Raw genomic sequence first — 21,621 nt, forward strand, 5'->3', positions numbered from 1 at the left:
TAAGATTTATACCAAATATTTATTATTTACAACTTTACAATAAAGTTTTTATAAACCTCCAAAGTTGGCCAAAACACCATTTTTTCCGTTAAAGCGTTGATTTTTGCATGAATTTTGGCCTAGAAGTCCTTCAGGGCAGGCCTGCCCTAAATAAAACTGTGATATTTTGATGGGTTGGGATGTAAAGAATAATTCAAAATAGGATTTTTTAGGGGCACCCTGCCCTACAGTCGAAATTCACAAAAAATAAGGAAACATGATTTTGATAATCTGCTTAAAATTTATACCAAACAAAACTATAGTAAGACTAGCGCAGTTGATATGAATGCTGACTTTCACACTATCGATACTTTCTTTTCAAAGTCGGGGGTTCGAATCCACCTGGTACCACACATTTAAAGTTTTAATGTTTTGCCTTTAAAAGACTACCGGTATTTTAATTTTTTTAGAGACTTGTGCATTTTCTTTTAATTATCGATCCTTTATGCATGCCTATTCTTCATATTAGAAACCGGTCACGGTAGCCTAGTGGTAGAGCGTTCGCTTCGTGATCGGGAGGCCCGGGTTCGATTCTCGATCGCGGCGCCGCGTCATACCTAAGACGTAAACAAAGGTAGTGACTGTTCCTTCGCCAAGCGCTCGGCACTAGAAGTGAAAGTCACGGGTCTTTCGGATATGACCTTAAAAACGTAGGTCCCGTGTCACGGTAGGCGTTGGCACGATAAAGAACCCTCACTGCTCAATGGCCCTGAGTGCCGAGTATAGGTCTAAATTTGAAGCCCTTCACCGGCATCGGTGACGTCTCCATATGAGTGAAAAATTCTCAAGAGGGACGTTAAACAATATACAATCAATCAATCTTCATATAAGAACGCTAAAAGAAAGATCAGATCGTAACAATCCAATGTACAGTTGTCAATCAGGCGGAACAATATAAGCACACTTTCTCCGGGGACAAGAATAGCTTACTTTGTGTTACTCAATACAGATATTCTTGGAAGCATTGAGCTGCGATGAATTTTATTTGTATATATTCCTTAGAATTAGTCACGTTGACTTAGGCTCCATATTTCAATTACTGTTTTCCTTGGATTTATTTAGGCCTATATAATTTGCACACATTATGGCATGTTTTATTATATCCACAGATAAGTAGCCTAGACATAATGAATAGAATTTCAGAGCCAGTAGACATTACCATTAGATGTATGCACAATGAGAAATAAAGAAAACTATCAATTATTACATTTGAAGATACATGTAACAAACTCAGAAAATCAATGAAAGGGTTCTCCTATATCAACTCACTGAAATAAACATTTAGGAAAAAACAAACTGTTATATGTATTCAGCCTAATGCCATTAATCAGAACGGAAATCGACAAGCTTTTTGTAGAGAATAAAACCAAGCCCGGTCCTATAGGTCAGATCCCTATTTATAATGAAGTGATCCTTGCTTATAGTCTGCTGGTTTTCAGATGACTTAAAATATGGTCATTTTAACAAATTTAAGGCCAATGACAGAAAAGGTGTAACACTCAGGACTGTCAGGGTTATGAATTTCGAAAAGTTGTTTCAGATTGAGGGTTTTTTGTGACAAAAAGCCAAGGTTATTCTGTTAAAATCAAGGTCACTGACAGAAAAAAATTCTTTTCCACGCTATGAACTAGTAAGTGAAAATCATTGGAGGCTCTTGAAACATAGATTACTTATGATCGGAGGTTGTGTCATGAAACAGATCAAAGGACTTTCTGGCAAATCAAGGTCACTGACAGAGAAAAAAAATGTTTAAGCATAACTTTGTAATTAAGATTCACTGGAGGCTCATACTGAGAAGAAAGGTTGTTCACATTAGAAAGTGCAGTAACCTTGACCAAAGGTCTGTACTTCTTGTCCACAGCTCCAACGGAAGACCTACTTGTTGCTTTGCAACGAGCTCGGCTCTAGTTCTTATTATTCTTTTTTTTGTTTTCTTCCTAAACGCCAACTTTGAGGCCTCATATCTCACTCATTTCTCAATGGATTTTGCTCAAATTTTCAGACATTATAGACGGTAATAAACTCTATCAGAATGCTGTCTGAAATTTCAAAAATTTACTTCCGGTTATGAGTTATTTCCCTTTAAACAAAATGTTTCTGGGCTTTCATTTCCAGACAAAGGCTCAGAGACTACTAGAGCTGGAGCAGAAATTTTACTGGTTTTAGATAACAAAAGGATTGAAGTTGTGCACATCGGTTTTTGTTTTTCAATTTCTGTTTCAAAATGGCGCTATATAGGGGTAAAAAATAGAACGCCTAAAAGAGCGAAAATTTACACATGTTTTCCTTTTTATCTTGAAAACTAAAAATATTTTGTTAAGACATTTTGAACAAAAGTTGTGCATAATTGCAAGGGCTTTAAAATAATACTATTCAAAGAGGCTGGGATTTGGGAGCTTAAAAGTTTTTGCTTTTTTATCCAAAAACGGTAAATATTTCGATCTGGATTACACGAACAAAATTGTTCTTTGACACCTTTTTAATCTGATGAAAATGTTTTGTGTTCGATTATACCGGGGTTATTGCATAATACGTAGTTGAAAGCAAGCCAGATAAACAGGTTTTTCATTCGGAAAGGAAATCAGACCTCTTCATGTGTATAATTTACACAAACTTCCTATAAGTAATAAACCCTATGGTATTTAATGTTCTTAAATAGTGCTTTATACGTGCTTTACGGTTCACTATTAATTTCTTTATAACGATTAGTCTTCCTTTTTTATTTATTATTAATTAGTTTTATAGTGAACACGTCTTTATATACAGAATATATTAAATATATCTTTCTACATTGATTATTTTAAGTTATTTTAACTTTATGCAACGAATAATTCACGATCATTAGTTGTATACATTTGGCGATCTCCAAGATCGCCTAGATGAGTGTAACAGTTATGTAATCCAACACACTAATCCATCGCTGTCGATCGAGGTCACTAGTGTACCAGCCACCTGTCGTAAACAATGCAAGTGACTGTGATCGTTTTTAAAATCCATGGTGTACGAAGACCTATCAATTTATAGAAAATCATGTTTTTAATTTACCGAATCAGTAAGAATACTTCACCGATCTTTCATTTAATCGTAATTCGAAATACTGGTGCATAAAATCATTTTGAATTGTGATCCCTTTTTTTTTTGGCTTGTTCACGCAAAATTTTTTCTCTATTCCGTGTTAATGTATTTTATTTAAATTGTAATAAAAAAGGGGCTTCGGCAAATAATTATAATTAGTGATGGAAGTCTTGTGATACGTAATGTACTATTATGCACGTTTTATTTTTGTTTCTCCATTTTTATTAATATTAATAAACATTGAACGTTAAAAAATACTTTAAAATATACAATATTCACGTATTCACGCAGATAGCAGCGGGTATGTCTATTTAAAAATCCGTTGTGTACTCCGATAGTTACAAACGGAAAATTGGGTTTGAAATCATGTCGACTCCTTTTATATCATTCAATTTCATTCTATTTCAGCTTGTTTAAATCAATCGTAATCGTTTGTGCATTTATTCATTAGTTTTAGTTTTATGCTTTTTGATAGCCGAAAAAAAAACGAGCTAGGTTAACAATTTTTTCCTGTATTTATCGAAGTGGTAATTGTTTTATGAATCTTAAACTACATGTACGCATGCATGATAATTGTAAGTGGAGTTCACGTTTCTAATTCACAGGGGGGAAATCCAACATGAAATTAAGCACTTTTGAGTGATATTGTACAGAATGGTGTACTATTTCGTCCAAAAAAAAAACCAGAATATTTTACATGCCTGTACATGTACAATGTCAGTACGAATTTGATTGATGAAAAGCATCAAATTGGCTGCAAAGCAAAAAATTCTTTCACATGCAAGGAAAGCACGTCAAGATATTCAAAGCTGAAATTATTGTTTTTCAATTCTATTTCAGGCTGTTTTCAAAGCAAAATAAAGATAATTTTACCGCATTTGCTCATAAATCGATTTATCGATGTTAAGAAAAAACATGTTCATTGATGTATAAGAAGAATTTATTGTCCTCAAAATGAAGGTGTAGGTCTGTCCGAGCCTTGTTACCCTGGATCTCGATTACGTGATAATGCTCATGGTTTCTGCAGAGCAGGCTATGCTGCAAACCACAGTGCAAAATTAAAAAAAAAATATCTTCATGATCTTTGTGTCATTTGTAGATGTAGAGCAAATTCAAAACAATTTTTTCTTTTCAAATCTTACACACTCTCAGGCTGGGGAGTATCTGATGTAACCTCTTTTTATATGATCATAAATTATCGTTGATCATGAGATATTAATGACAATGAAATTGAAATATATTTCAACATTTAATACTAAGTTTAACAAGTTTTTTAAATATTTTACGCATGATTTTGTTATAATTTACGAATTATTTTATGGAAGTAATGAAAAAAAAAGTCTCATTTCCCCATGTGCACTCTCTAACACAATCATAAAAAGATTGGCCGCTACCGCAGCCGATAATAATTACATGTTTTATATGTATGCACTTTTACATAGAAGAGCGGCCAAACATATACATCCAGAGCTTTCAGAATACGATTTTACAAAATTAGAAAATTCGTTATTGCTTATTTATCATAGAATATAAATTAAATTCTTTCCTTAATTATTGAATTCCTTCGTATTTAACTAGGTACTTAAATTATCGATTCGCTCTGATATTTGGTTGTATAATGATTACAATGTATATAAACGTCCATCTGGTCAGTCATTGTTGCTTGACGACGTCTTGTTTTCTCCTCTCACATTGGTAGCGCGTATGAAAAGCTGTATGAACACAAGCTTGTAAACAAAATAAACGGCAATTCACCAAAAAAGGAAAAAATAGAAGAATAAAATTCACCAAAAAAGGAAAAAACAGAAGAATAAAATTGTATGTATAGATGAAAAACACAACTCATTAATTTGTTTTTGAACGACCCCGTACGTTTTTTTTTACATTCTACCATGCATTTCGACCATATGGTAAAAAGATCACCAGAACCTTTGGTTATTTTAAAAGAAAGGTGTTGGACCTTCAAATGGCAATATATCTTAACAGCTATTATACAGTCTATCAAATATATCACGGGGTCAATAAAAGAATTATTCAGATATTACAAAAAATACTAAGAAAAGCCACCCAGCTGTATACAGACATTCCAAAATAATGTTTCATGGACCGACAGGTTGTTAATTCCTCTCATCACTATAAGTACCCCACCCCTTAAAATGAATACATGTCTTCCTTCTAAGCAGAGAATGTCAGTCGGTTGATTTGTTTTTGTACATGCATGTATACATGTAGTTTAGGGGTTGAATTCCAAAACTGAAAGTTACGACCTATTTTTATGTAAACCAATTATCATACATGACATGCTATGCCCTGCAATGAATATGGCCAAGGCATTTGGTGTTTGCCAGACGTCTTCCATCCCCCTACTTTCTGTCCTTCCGTCTATCTTTCTGTCACACTTTGCCTTTAGCTCAATACACAGGACTTTGGATTGCTTAAAAAAATTGTGTGTGCAAAAAAAAAACCTCAATTTTTTTTTCTAAGCAATCTAAAGGCCTGTGGCTCAGTTCAAAGCTCAGTTTCAAACAAACTATCCAAGATATTTTTATCACTCTTTATAAACAGATCATGATCGAAATTAATTAGAGTAATGCAATTGCATTATCATTTTTTTTAAACTTTACTTTATATACATGAACGAGGGTCGTTCAAAAATTACACGGACTGTGGTATTATTTACTCTTACAGACGTCATACAGTTATGAAATTTCACAGAAACATTTATCTTAAGGATTCCAATAAATTTGGGCAAATTTTTTGTACATTTTTTAGAGAGAAACGTATACTGAAGCAAAAAAAAATGGATTCGGCTATCTCCCCCTTAGAAAACATGGACCCTATGATCATTGTTTTTATTTTGATTATTTGTTTTGTTTATTTATTTTTTTGGGTTTTTCTTTGCTTCTCAGGAAATTCTGGGCAAGATGTTTTTTTTACTGAGGTTGGATCCCCTCTCCGGAAAAAAAATTATGGTGCTGCGCCTGAATGTCACCTTGACAACGGGAGATACCACAACAATGTGAAATTCATCAATTGTGGCATGCGATGATATTTGACACTTTTTTAACTTTAACCTAACCTATCATAGGTCCTGTCAATTTCATGAAATATTATCCAATTAAAACACAAAATGAGTTATTTAAACTTCAATAAACACACTGCACAATGAGACAGCATGTGCTATCTGATTCGACAAACCTTGTCTGACCCCGTCGCCTTCATCAAATGAAGAATGAATCGGCCGAGGTGTGCCGAGTAGTGCTATCTAAACATATGACAATGGATAATGCAAACCCGATGTGATAAAGGAAATTTAAAAAAAGTGTTAATTTTTAAACATATATAGTGCAAGAACAAATATTAAATTATAATAGCAAAAATGTTTTAACATAACTTTGCCATCTAGGCTTATTTAAAAAAAAAGTGAAGGGGTTTGGCATTGACAAATTGATTGGGTTGGATTTTCAAGGTTTTTTTACCTGACCAAATGCTAAAAAAAGTTTTGATAACTTCATCAAAACGCTATGTAGTAAAATGATATTATTTGTTGTTGAGAAAGTAAATTTATGGAATTAATATGGGCAAAAAGATTATCAAAATCTAATTTACATCATTAATCAAAATCAGTTATTTCAGACCAGTAATGAATTAAGTATATGAAATATATATGAGAGGCTCATAGGTCACATGGTCAGCTGAGAATTTTATTCTCATTTTGAGCGAATATATGTACAGTTTAAAGAATAATATGGAGATAACGAACGGTGTTCAGTCTCAAAGTCCAAAAAATCTATACAAAACAAGAGCAGAGCATACACAGACCCCCAAAATATCAGAGGTGGGATCAAGTGCAATGGAGGAGTGAGCATCCCCTGCCCACCGGTTACACCTGCCGTGTGCTCGTTGTCATGAGCAGGAAATAACAGAAAAAATCCGTCGTCAATTCATGTATAAATAATGGACTAACAATTGGTATTTAAGAAAAAGTCAGTCAGCATATGACGCAATCATAAATTGTATTTGCTGACAAGGTCATTGTACAATATCGACCATAGAACTAACGAAATGATTACTTTAAACGAGATTGCTGATATTTTTGTTTCATCAACTTGCTTGTCAATAATTTACATCGTTTTAGAAATTGTTCATACGTAGAGCATGCTCTTGAGATATATATACTCCATATGCAGGTATTGATGGAAAAGTTAAAGTCATCACGTTTATCATATAGCTTGGTTGTTGGATTACCAAAACGTCTTTTTAAAGTAAAATATCCAAGTATGAAATAGAAGTGTCAGACTCTGTAGTTTCTTTTATCTCAAGCTCACCAGGATATATCGTATCGACGTAGGACTGGAAATTACCATTATTAATTGACGCTACGTCGTCGATATATCTAAATGTCGAGTTGCAGGCAACAGAAATTGTTTTCTTCTTTTCATGTATAAGATTTTGCATAAATTCCGCTTCATATGAATATAAAAATAAGTCTGCTTATAAGGAGCGCAATTTGTACCCATGGGAATTCCAATAGATTGTTCCAAAAGCCACATAGATTTTGTCAATCAGAAACTCAAGCATCTTCTTGATGTCAACTTCAGAGTATTTATGTGTGCAATCAGAATCTGTTTTAACAAAATTATTTTGAAAATGACCAATAACGAGGTAAATAAATTTACGAGTTCCACTTTTTTTAAGAAGCAGCTGTCAATGATATCGAAAAGCCTTGATTCTAAAATGTAGAATTATTTTGACTTTTCCCTTGGAAAACCCTATTTGAATGAGTGTGTTTTTATAGGCAAACACCTTAGTGTCTGTATCACTATCTCATGACAGCATCCATTAAATATCAAAGATTTCATTGGGATTTTTCATTCATATAGAAAGCCACTACTTACCAGTGGAGGGCTACAAATTCTTACCTATACTCGGCACTCACGGCCATTAAGCAGGGAGGGATCTTTTTCGGGACAGCGCCTACCGCGACGCGGGACCTCAGTTTGTATGGTCTTATCCGAAGGACCGGTCTCCATGCCCAACAATGGGATTGGAATCTACTACTTAACAATAAACTCTTTACTCCCCGACTTTAGAGCATACGCTCTTGAAAACCACAGCGCCACGCTGGTTAGTTGGGACCTAATTGGGTCCTTAGTAGCAGGGTTTTGTAACTGTGGCGCTAAGGGATTTTAAGTGTGACGGGACGCCACTTAAAACGGCCCATGGAGAACCATGCACATACATGAACATTACTATATTTTATTTCTTTTAATTTAAAAGAAAATCGGAGATTGGGTAAAAAAGTATTGATTGAAATTATTCGAGGTTTTGAATTGTAAATCATGCACTGTGCTACCAAATTGATATAACTAAATAACTTAACCATTGCTCCATCCTATACACAAAACAGTTTTTTGATAATATTTAAACTCATATAGTTATTATTATTATTTTTTGTTTGGAAATAAAAAATAGAATAATGAAAGATTCCTAAAACAGGTAATTGCAAGTAGTGCATTTTCATTTATAATCCTCCTCTATTTATTAATAATGAATTTGTAAAAAAAAAATGTTTTACATTTTCACGTTGGTAAGCAAAATATTTTCTCATATATAGTGTAATATTCATGGCTATGACATCTCTCAGTTTATGCACAGAAGAAATCTATGAAAAATTGTTAATTGTGATGATTTATGCTATGCTGATTATACTTTTCTATTGCAGTAATGAATTTAGTTACTGACGTTTGTAATCCATGTTATAATTTATCACATGTTTACAACCGACTAAATTTGATTGTATTCAAAATTTATCTATAAGAAAGGTCTGGACCCTTCTGCTTTCATGAAGGTTTCATTCATTCTCTTTTGTAGAATTATAAATGCTCGGAAAACAACTGAAAACAATGGATTTCTTTTTTTAAATTTTTTTGTAGGAGTCTTTCCGATAACGGAAATACCGTTATACCGGACAATGCCTTTAATGGTTTACAAAACCTTTTATATCTGTTAATCTTCGTTTTACTTACTTTGACATTCTGTATGTGTACTTATTTTAGGTACTAGGTAGTAAGCTGTGCATATGTACATGTGTATTACCATTACTTTTGTAAGATGTCTTATTCTTGGTTTGGTTGGATGAAAAATTCCCACAAACAATACAAATCTTTGAGCATACAGGGCATAAAACACGGCTCCCCCAAAGTTTGTAATGGTGGGATCATGTGACAAGGAGAAGTAAGCATCCCTTGTCGATTCCCCAATCCCATCTGAAACCCAGTAGATCTATTGACATTTTTCTAAGTAAATACAAACACGTAGAGGATATTGCACGGCATATCTGCTTTATTTGAAACTATTTTTACTTAAGAAGTTACCGTATGGGACGGGTAAATTAATGTGATTTTATATTTAAGAAAAAATCGTAATCCAGTTTGTAACTCTTAAAATATTTACATGATTATTTTCTAATATCTTTTTTTCTTATTTTTTTAGTTTAAATAAATTTTCGAAGAGAAAAAATGAAATAGACATATAAATTAATAAAATACAGAGACTTTAGTATTCCTTTTTAATTCAAAACAGGAAGATAATAACAGGAATAAATGGACAACTTTCCTTTTGGTATCAAATAAGTAATTATATGAAATCATGAAAAAAACATGTGCATAAAATTAACAATTAAAATTTTGCTATATATATATATATATATATATATATATATATATATATATATATATATATATATATATCCAAAGTCTCTTTTTGTCAATACCACAAAAAACTTTAAAACACTTCTCGAAACATCTCAGCCGTGTCACCGGCCTTCATCAGTCGTGTTTATTTAAATGCATAGCAACTCAAAAGTATTATGACGTCACAATGAACATAGAAATTGAGAGGCAACGTCATGCACTAAAATTGCGCCAAAAACATCTGAAAATATTGTGAGAGCAAAAATTGTACTTGTGTATCAAAATTTTTATCATACAGAATAAAATACTAGAATACGGGGTATATTTAAAAGATGATTTTAAAGTATATATAAAAGTATATCTCTAAAAATAAGTATCACAATGTCACACAAATGTTCATAAATCAAATTCAAAGACAGAAGTGTTCCCTTTTGTTAATACCAAATGGTATATAAGTGTTCAACTTTTTCTTCCAAAGATTTTCTCTATATTTGCGGTTAATGTCATTCTTACACAGTTTTTCAATGCCTATTATATTATAATCTTCTACTGTATGTACATCTGAATTAAAATGAGTAGCCACATTTTTCACAAATTGGTGTCAATTCTCTTTTTAATCTCAAAAAATACTATTTTATGTGAGAAATAATTTTCTGAGAGCACAAAGTCTTGTTTAATAGCAGGAAAATAATGTTCTCGTGAATAAAACTGATCAACAGAATACATATGAGTATGTGTATGTTTACAGATTGTTAGTGATATATTAATGATTTTTTCAATGTGTTGTTAGTTTTATAGTCAATTTAAATTCAACAACTTTTCTCCATTTTGTGTCTAGTATTTGAAAATTTTGATAACTGGGCAAAGTTCCTGTGAAAAGATTTCAAAATGTTGTTGGTGTTGCAAGGTCTTAAAGATGCATACTAGTATGTGCCAGTCTAGAATTTTCTTGTTTTTCCTCAAGATAATAGCATTAATCCAATCTTAGAATCTTTATTTTGCTTGGTTTCACTGTCTAACTGTGGAAACCGTATAAGTTATTTGTAGAATGATTTTGCTAACACCTATGTCTTTGAGATCAAACATTTTATTGTTTTTCTTAAGTTGTTATTAACTTTTGGTCAAGTTACGTCTAGATTTAGTGACAAATTTTTCAGTATTTAAATTGGCTTCCAAATATACCCATATTTACCACTGACTTACATGTACAAATAATTTTCTAAACAAATTCTATGTAGCATAAAATTAAAACAAGGTGTGTAGTTTTTGTGAGAATAATTTGTTGGTTTTTCTTAGATTTTATTAAATTTTCAGTAGAGATTTCAAGTAGCCAAAAGTCTCAATTATTCAAAATTTTCTGGCTGTTTCCATGGCAACCAAGATACTTAGCAACCAAATTTTATTTGAAATTTATTTCTGGTATCAAGTAGTACTAATAGGGAAAGTTTCATCAGAATCATTGCATGACAAAGAAGTTTAATTGTTCATAGAAAATGGCTATTAAAGAGCTAATTTTTGCTAGATATTGAGTTATCTGCCCTTTGTAAAGGATCAAGGGATCATTGAGGAACAATAATAAAACAATTAATTTTGATTTATTTAGATTAATAGCTTTTAAAAAAAATGAAACCATTTATTATTCATTTGATTTCTCATATTTATAAGAAAAAACTGTTTGGAAAAGAAATTTTATTAAAAAACTAGTGTCTGGTAAAATTTCGAACAAGAAACAAACTATTTGGCAAAATGCCAATTTTCGAAGTTAAAAATATTTTAAACGAATAAAATACCCACTCTACTTTTTATAAAAGTTGAATAACATTATTATAGTGTTTTTAAAATTTCAGTTGATTTTTTCTCATAGTGCTTGCAATTTTTGATAGACCTCTTGAAACATAGAGTAAAAATGTCCATTTTCGAAATGTTAGAATTTGGTCATCTTTGAGCCACCAATTGAAAAATTTGCTGTGACATGTAGAATTTTTTTTTTATTTGTGTAATATATTGCTCCATATGTTCTGTTCATATAATGTATTTTTAAAATCTTATAAAAATAAAGATGATTATACCATATGAAATGAATTATACAGCATTTTTATGTGTGAAATGGGCAAAAATAGGGCCAAAATCTATTTTTGTCCGTTACCATGGCAACCAAGGGGGTAACTTTAATTTTGAATGCTGATTATGTCATACTGTATGGGCATTAATCATCTGAAAAAGTTTCATTGAAATCGCCCATGGTGTGTGCCACAGCCCTACAGTAAGATTTTGGTCCTTACAGAGAATTGATGTTAATGCTCATGACCAGAGTTTGCAAACAATTTTGAATACGCAAATTTATGTAAGGAACAGTGCCTCATTCCTTTATAACAAGACTGATCAAATACTAGAATTTCTGTCTACATAAAAACAAGAGGCAAAGGGATTCAATAGTCACCTGATAATTATTCAACAATGTAAAAGATTCATTCATATAAAACAAAATAAACTGATAGATGAAGCAATGTCGACCAAAAACAAGGCAAATATAATAATCAGAGTTCTACGAAATATTTAATTTTGCAGTTAGAAGCATTTCATGGATTATTTCTACTATCGTCGTGTAAAGTAACAAAACAATAGTGACTGGGCAAAATACAGAATATCGGTGTACCAAATCCATTCTTAAATCTAAAGGTTTGTCCGGTTGGCTAAAAATGCTTTCTCCTTTTACACAATGTGGCCAATCTCTGAAATTTCTGGGGTTCGTGTTTTGTGCCCTGTCCAACTTGAAGTTATTAGCATTTCATGGAGTAGATCTACTTTCCCCTCAGTTGTCACTATCGCCGTGCAAAGTAACAAAACAATAGTGACTCGGCAAAATACACTATATCGGTGTCCTAAATCCATTCTTAAAGCTAAAGGCGGGTTTAAATGGTAGACTAGGAATGTTTTCTCCTTTTACGTAATTTGTTCAATCTCTGAAATTCCCGAAGGTCTGTGTTTTTTTTACACTGTCCCACGCATGACTAAGTCGATGTAAACAGAAATAAATCAATTGTACTCCAGTCTGCGAAAGGGCTTCCTAGTACTACTCATCTTTTGAGAACTATATTTATTGTAGAATTTGTTGCGTCCATGGTGGATGGAGGCGTTTTTTTTAACTCCTTATATGTATTCATTTATTGCTTAATAAGTTAGATTGCTACATATGTCTGAAGAAAGGTAATAAAAAACCTTTGTAGAATTTACGAGTCACAATAAAGTAATTACTACGTGCTGTAAGAAACATTCATTTTTATTTTTATCACTTTGGACCTTTTTTTTTTTATTCATCCCAATTAGAGCTCTCACTGTATCAAAAATTAAATTTTGTTTTAAAACATTTTATATAATAAATCTACTAAGAGCATTTAACATTGAAAAAAAAGTACTTGTATTATAGGCTTCAAATCTAATTTGTTGTATAAGAATTTGGATAAATGCTAAAACCCTTGCATGCACCTTCATTCTTTCATGGTGCAGCGTCCCGAAGCGTCCCGAAATCTTTATTGGTATAAACCTTTGGGAGAAGCATTGATGTTTTCAATAGTTTTCTCACTTTGTCATTTAAATCTATCAACGTACTTACGTAAATGAAAAATGAAGGAGAAAAGGAAATAACTAACAATACAATATCTGTGAAAAGTAAGAATCAAGGCAGAAAAAATATTCCGGAAGAGAAACGTGAGAGGAAGTTATGGGTGAAGGTTGTATCTTGTTCGCTTCCGAGATGACAATTTAACACGCTTTAAAATAGCTTCTCATCTTCTGCTTTATGAAATTAAACTGTAATGTAAAATTCAGCGCTTGTGCAAAAATCGGATTATCCTGTACATGAACCAATTAACATCTATATATATATATATATATATATATATATATATATATATATATATATATATATATATATATATATATATATATATATATATATATATATATATATATATATATATATATATATATATATATAGATGTTAATTGGTTTATGTACAGGATAATCCGATTTTGCACAAGCGCTGAATTTTATAATAAGGTTTTTTATTACCTTTCTTCAGACATATGTAGCAATCTAACTTTTTAAGCAATAAATGAATACATATAAGGAGTTTAAAAAAACGCCTCTGTTACAACGCGAAATGTAATAACAACGCGAAATGTAATAAACCTGGATTATTACATTTTGCGTTATTACATTTTGCGTCAAAATCAACGCATAATGTAATAACGCAAAATGTAATAATACGATTATTAGATTATTACATTTTGCGTTATTACATTTTGCGTCGAGATCAACGCAAAATGTAATAACGTCCTTTTCCGTTGTTACATTTTGCGTTATTTTATTTTTGCACTGAAGACAACACAAAATGTAATATACAATATGTAATAAAATGAAACAAAATGATTTTTTTTACTGCGTTTAACAAAAAAGAACATAAAATTGATCCAAATACACATGTATATACATGTAACCAAAATGGGAAACATGCTGTTAAAATATTTAGAACTAAAACAATGAGACCAACGTTCGGGCTTTTACGGACATAAAATCATAAATACATCTAAATGTATCGTTTTTCTGACCCTGATTTTAGTTTTTTCATGTATTGAATGCACTGTACTTAATTATAGAGAATTAATTTATCTTTGATTGGCATATTTTTGATAGTCTTTTTAAATTTCTAACCAATAACACATAGTTAATTACCGAAGATTGACCATTGCCATTTGGTTCATTAAAAGCTCTTGATATGCATATTCGGCATGCATGTTTACATTGGTTAACAAAATAGAAGTGTATGTGTGTGTCAAGCGAGGGGAACAGGGATAGGATGCATGGGGTGTTTACTTCGTATTTTAATTATTGCACTATTGTGGACATGCAGAAACAATCCATTCTATTACAGGATGGAAAGAAAGTGAGAGATAGCATTTTATTTTTGCTTGTCTGCAATGCTATAAATTTGCTTAGAACAGTATGGTATCATTACTGTCAATAAACCCCTTCCTGCTATACATTTACATCTTCCAGTACAAATGAATAGTTTTTTTTTAGATTCATTGCATTTGTCTATAAAAGAAAGCAAAAGCACAATGGTCAATACCCCCAACAACCCTGCCAACAAATGCACGTTTCTAATTTGCAACACCTACATGTATAATTTGAACACATTTCTTAAACTGATTTTAAACACAAGTAGCTAATTCAATAAATCAATATATTCTAAAATTTATTAATTGTGAGAAATTGCGTATATTTTTTTCCTTTTGTTTTATTTTCTTTTCATCGAGCACTACACTATTGAAAAATTGTACTCAGTCTGGCTGACGAAAAAAATGTGTTATTACATTTTGCGTTCCTGCCTTTTGCTTAATCTCGACGCAAAATGTAACAACGCAAAATGTAATAATCCCAAATTTGTGTTATTACATTTTACGTTATTACATTTTGCGTTGATCTCGACGCAAAATGTAAAAACTCGAAATGTAATAATCCTCAAAAGTGTGTTGTTACATTTTGCGTTATTACATTCTGCGTTCATTTCAACGCAAAATGTAATAACGCAAAATGTTATAAATCAGGTTTATTACATTTCGCGTTGTTATTAAATTTTGCGTTGTAACACGCCTCCATCCACCATGAACACAACAAATTCTACAAAAAATATAGTTTTCAAAAGATGAGTAGTACCAGGAAGCCCTTTCACAAAATGGAGTACAATTGATTTATTTCTGTTTACATCGACTTAGTAAAGCGTGGGACAGTGTATAAAATACGGACCTTCGGGAATTTCAGAGATTGAACAAATTACGTAAAAGGAGAAAACATTCCTAGTCTACCATTTAAATCCGCCTTTAGCTTTAAAAATAGATTTGGGACACCGATATAGTGTATTTTGCCGAATCACTATTGTTTTGTTACTTTGCACAGCGATAGTGACAACTGAGGGGAAAGTAGATCTACTCCATGAAATGCTACTAACTAAAAGTTGGACAGGGCATAAAACACGAACCCCAGAAATTTCAGAGATTGGACACATTGTGTAAAAGGAGAAAGCATTTTTAGCCAACCGGACAAACCCGCCTTTAGATTTAAGAATGGATTTGGTACACCGATTTTCTGTATTTTGCCGAGTCACTTTTGTTTTGTTACTTTACACGACGATAGTAGAAATAATCCATGAAATGCTTCTAACTGTAAAATTAAATATTTCGTAGAACCCTGATTATTATATTGGCCTTGCTTTTGGTCGACATTGCTTCATCTATCAGTTTATTTTGTTTTATATTAATGAATCTTTTACATTGTTGAATAATTATCAGGTGACTATTGACTCCCTTTGCCTCTTGTTTTTATGTAGACAGAAATTCTAGTATTTGATCAGTCTTGTTATAAAGGAATGAGGTACTGTACCTTACATAAATTTGCGTATTCAAAATTGTTTGCAAACACTGGTCATGAGCATTAACATCAATTCTCTGTAAGGACCAAAATCTTACGGTAGGGCTGTGGCACACACCATCGGCGATTTCAATGAAACTTTTTCAGATGATTAATGCCCATACAGTTTGACATAATCAGCATTCAAAATTAAGGTTACCCCCTTGGTTGCCATAGTAACGGACAAAAATAGATTTTGGCCCCATTTATGCCCATTTCACACATAAAAATGCTGTATAATTCATTTCATATGGTATAATCATCTTTATTTTTATAAGATAAATAATACATTATATGAACAGAACATATGGAGCAATATATTACAAAAATAAAAAAAAAATTCTAAATGTCACAGCAAATTTTTCAATTGGAGGCTCAAAGATGACCAAATTCTAACATTTCGAAAATGGACATTTTACCCTATTTTTCAAGTGGTCTATCAAAAAATTGTAAGCACTATTAGAAAAAATCAACTGAAATTTTAAAAACATTATAATAATGTTATTCAACTTTTATAAAAAGTAGAGTGGGTATTTTATTCGTTTAAAATATTTTTAACTTCGAAAATTGGCATTTTGCCAAATAATTTGTTTCTTTTTCAAAATTTTACCAGACACTAGTTGTTTAATAAAATGTCTTTTCCAAACAGTTTTTTCTTATAAATATGAGAAATCTAATGAATAATAAATGGTTTCATTTTTTTAAAAGCTATTAATCTAAATAAATCAAAATTAATTGTTTTATTATTGTTCCTCAATGATCCCTTGCTCCCTTACAAAGGGCAGATAACTCAAAATCTAGCAAAAATAAGCTCTTTGATAGCAATTTCCTATAAACAATTAAACTTATTTGTCATGCACTGATTCCGATGAAGCTTTTCCAATTAGTACTACTTGATACCAGAAATAAAAATATTAAATAAAATTTGGTTGCTAGGTATCCTGGTTGCTATTGAAACAGCCAGAAATTTTTTAAAAATTGAGACTTTTGGCTACTTGAAATCTCTACTGAAAATTTGATAAAATCTAAGAAAAACCAACAAATTATTCTCACAAAAACTACACACCTTGTTTTAATTTTATGCAACACAGAAAATGTTTAGAAAATTATTTGTACATGTAAGTCAGTGGTAAATATGGGTATATTTGGAAGCCAATTTAAGTACTGAAAAATGCAAAGTTTTCACTAATTCTAGACGTAACTTGACCAAAAGTTAATAACAAATTAAGAAAAACAATAAAATGTTTGATCTCAAATACATATTTTTACAGTTTCCACAGTTACACAGTGAAACCAAGCAAAATAAGATTCTAAGATTGGATTAATGCTATTATCTTGAGGAAAAACAAGAAAATTCTAGACTGGCACATACTAGTATGCATCTTTAAGACCTTGCAACACCAACAATATACTGAAAACTTTGCACAGGAACTTTGCCCAGTAATCAATATTTTCAAATATTAGACACAAAATGGAGAAAAGGTGTTGAATCTAAACATACACATACTCATATGTATTCTGTTGATCAGTTTTATTCACGAGAACATTATTATCCTGCTATGAAACAAGACTTTGTGCTTTCAGAAAATTAATTCTCACGTAAAATATGTAACAATTTTTTGAGATAGCTTAAAAAGTTGACACCAATTTTTGAAAAATGACATTTACTGTTACAGTAATTAAACTTAGTTATAACAAAGAGTCGAAATTACTTTGACAATGTTGTGAAAATAATGGTTAAAATAATTGCAAAAATTATGTGCTCTACAGTACGTGTATATATAACAACTTTTATATTAATACAGTCTTTTTTTCAAATTATTAATCAAGAAAATCTTTATTCTGAACATTATCTAAAATGTGTATTTATATGTCAAAATGTAAAAAAAAAAAAAAAAAAAAAAATGTTACATAACAATTTTGTTGAAATAGCTAAACTTAAAGTTACCATTTTTTTCTACATCAGACATTTACTGTTACAGTAATTAAACTTAGTTATAACAAAGGCATAGGGACCATTCGAAATTACTTTGTTATATTCATAATTTGTTATATCTGTATAAGGAATGTGTTAAATTTATATAGTTGGGGATTTCAAGCTCAAGGATATATCTGTCGCTTTATCTATAAATTCACATATATGTCGAGTTTGTACCACAGCAAGTGTTTTGCTGTATGTGGTGAATATATGGCTGTCCAGGGAAGAAAGTGGGTTTAAAAAGTGACACTTGAAATAATCATCTTCTTGATTTTTTCCTTATGTGTGGAATAAAAGGAACATAATCTAATACCAATTAATTTAAATTCATTATTTATCTACAACATTTTTTTTTTTCATGTGAAAACAAAATTGATATATTTTCACTATCATGTATTTAATTCTAAACCAATTGTTATATTTACACCTTGAAAAAAATACCTCAAAAATATTTTAGTATAACCAATGGAACATGGAAAAAGCAACCTAAACAATTTAGTGAATTTATCCAATATATATAAGGTAGTTCAAATTCATTTTGGCTCTGTGGAATATTAAAAGTATTCAAAACTGACAGGTGATTCTAAAAGAATTTCTTCCTCCAAAAGAATACTGTTTGGTAATGATACTGTCTGGTGTTTAGTTCTCATATGTTTGCAGGATCACTTGCAAGTTTTCTGTCTTTGTTTATTAATTTTGTAACCGCCTCGATCCTGTTTCTGGTATATAACCTTTGTGTTAAAAAAGCTAATAAAAACATAAAAGCAAAGATTATTTCGTAAACACTTGCAACTATGCAGTTCATTGCTGTATACTGGATACTCTTCAGTGTTTTTTTTTCAGTACTTTGTATTTTTGGGGCCATGGTGTTTTTGCCCTTGAAAAGTTTGAAAGGAATTTCGATGCGTCAATTAACTTAAATTGGGAATCTGGACCCTTTTGTGATTAAGAAAACCCAGTCACTTTAAAAGCATTGTCAAAAAGTTTTGTTTTTGTCTTCCTATTACTTGAACAAACAATGATTATAAAAATTTAAGACTATTCTTGGTATGAATTATCTAATTACTTGCAACAAAAACAATAGTATTTACATGAAAAAAAATCAAAAATATTTTAATTATGAAGAAATAAAAGCAACCAACATGGCTAAACAAACCAAAATTCTGACCTGATTTCTTCATTTCCCTCCAAAAGAAAATATGAAATATACAAACAGAATTTGCAATCACTTTGTTTATTAATTTTGTAAGTTTTTCTTGTGTTAAAAAAGGAAAATTTAAACACTTGCAAACATTTTGGGAAAATACAGGCATATTTTCAATTGGGACTGGGGCCCGGAATTTCAGCGTCAATTAGGCTAAATGGGCCCTAAAAAAATCACTGATTCAAAAAGCTTTGTTTTTCTTTTTAGGGTATCCTAAGACTATTCTTTATAGTTATAATTACTTGCAACTTTAATGCAACTTTCTGGCATAAATCATACATATATGCATTATGTATGTTAGGGATATTCATACTATTTCATACATACATGTATCCAAGTACAGTTGCATAATAGTTATTTAGAGGCTTTATATGCAACTTTCTTGCATAAATCATACATATATGCATTATGTATGTTAGGGATATTCATACTATTTCATACATACATGTATCCAAGTACAGTTGCATAATAGTTTAATATATATTCAATTTATGAATTTGTAAATACAAGAAAAACTTTCATGAACAAATTTTGATTGAATACTTGTAAGTTATAAGGTGTACCCACAATTAATATTAAATTTGCTTGTGAATCAAGTATAGGTGAGAGTATATTTCTTTTAATAAATAGAACAATAAAAATTCTAAAACCTCTTTGATAAATTTTTAATTAAACCATACATCATGTGTTGAGTCTGTTGAGAACATTGAATTAAATTATGTAACAGTGTACTTACAGTTGCTCATGTATCCTTCATTGGTGTCATTTGTAACATTTGTAACCTTTCAAAGGTGATGCTCCTGTGTCACAGTTCTAAAATGTAACAATACAATCATAGTAGGTTATACAACCAATTTTGATTCTTTTTTTTAATTACTGTATCCCAAGACTTTATAAGAAAAAAATCATGACATTGATAAAAGATTTAATTTTGCTGTGGTACATGTAGTTATTAGCATTAAATTATGATGAATGTTTATTTTATTAGCATTAAATTATGATGAATGTTCATTTCCTTACCAGATAATTTTAATATTTAAAAAAAAATTCACCTGCTTTTACTGAAAATGGATTCTCAATGTATCTTTTCATCTTTATTTTCATAGTTTGAACTGTATTGGTACATCTAAAAATAAATTTATTATTAATTATTAAAATGAAATAAATTTGCATGAATACATACTTACAAACTAGGGCGTATCATTTTTATACATATATTTTATTAAAGTGTGTATATATTGCTAAAATTAATCAAAAATGATGGGGAGGGGGGTTCAGAGTCAAACTGAATAGAGACTTCTAATATGCATGCGTTTATGTCCGTCTCTAATTTATACACACCTCCCTAAATATTTTTAGCCCCCTCCCCAAATAAAACACACACACACACACACTTAACAACAATGTAGTTTGTACCCGAAGACACATATTAATTTTTTTCATTTCATACAAACAAACTTAAGTTACATCTTCTATTACATTATCCTCCTAAATAATAGTTATATGATTTTCAAGAGTAAGTTTATTTGCTTTCTAAAGTAAACACAAATTTCTACATTTTTTTTACCTGTTCCTAGGGTAGATCCATTCCTACTGATTTCCGGGTGGCCGTATCCACTGCTTTTTAACGTTTTCTTCCATTTGCATCATAACTGCATAATGTACGTATGGGTCTTTAGAATAGATGGAATCCCTCTAGTCAGTATTTCACAAGACCTGTCTCTTTCATTTTCATTAATTGATTGATGACTTACTTTGTCACTCACAACTTAAACATTTTATTTTCCTGGTGTCTGTTTTGTCACATGTTGTTAGAAACTTCTTTTGACAGAAGAGTCAACTATTTTTTGTCTTCAGTGCAAAAGAGTCAGCAAAGGGAAATAACTCTTTGTCAATTTTCATGAAAAGTGATGATTTCAGGCGAATGGAAAACAACATTTAACTGATTTACCCACCTCAAATCTTTTTTGTATCTTTTAGATGTAAGTTCTATCTTACTGAAAAAAACTTTTTTATCAGTTGAAATTGCCTGCAAAAATTTCTTTGCACGTGAAGAAATAGGTACCTTGGTATTCATTTAATGACAATCGTCGTGTAAATTGATCTGTATTATAATAAAAACCTTGAGTTAAATTGAATAAAATTTATATGCAAAGAAACT

At 30.9% G+C, this 21,621-nt stretch overlaps 1 long non-coding RNA gene across 1 annotated transcript; it reads right to left on the reverse strand.

Moving 5' to 3' along the window:
* Positions 1 to 20,194: 20,194 nt before the first annotated feature.
* Positions 20,195 to 21,408, reverse strand: LOC134242981 (uncharacterized). Its single transcript, XR_009986950.1, has 3 exons — positions 21,028 to 21,408; positions 20,513 to 20,586; positions 20,195 to 20,273 (listed from the first exon to the last, which is right to left on the reverse strand). It is a non-coding gene; the product is annotated as an uncharacterized LOC134242981 (long non-coding RNA).
* Between the last annotated feature and the right edge of the window lie 213 nt (positions 21,409 to 21,621).

Source organism: Saccostrea cucullata, unplaced genomic scaffold (genome assembly GCF_032062105.1).
Source record: "Saccostrea cucullata isolate Sc308-1 unplaced genomic scaffold, CSIRO_AGI_Scuc_v1 ctg5612, whole genome shotgun sequence".
NCBI classification, from domain to species: domain Eukaryota; kingdom Metazoa; phylum Mollusca; class Bivalvia; order Ostreida; family Ostreidae; genus Saccostrea; species Saccostrea cuccullata.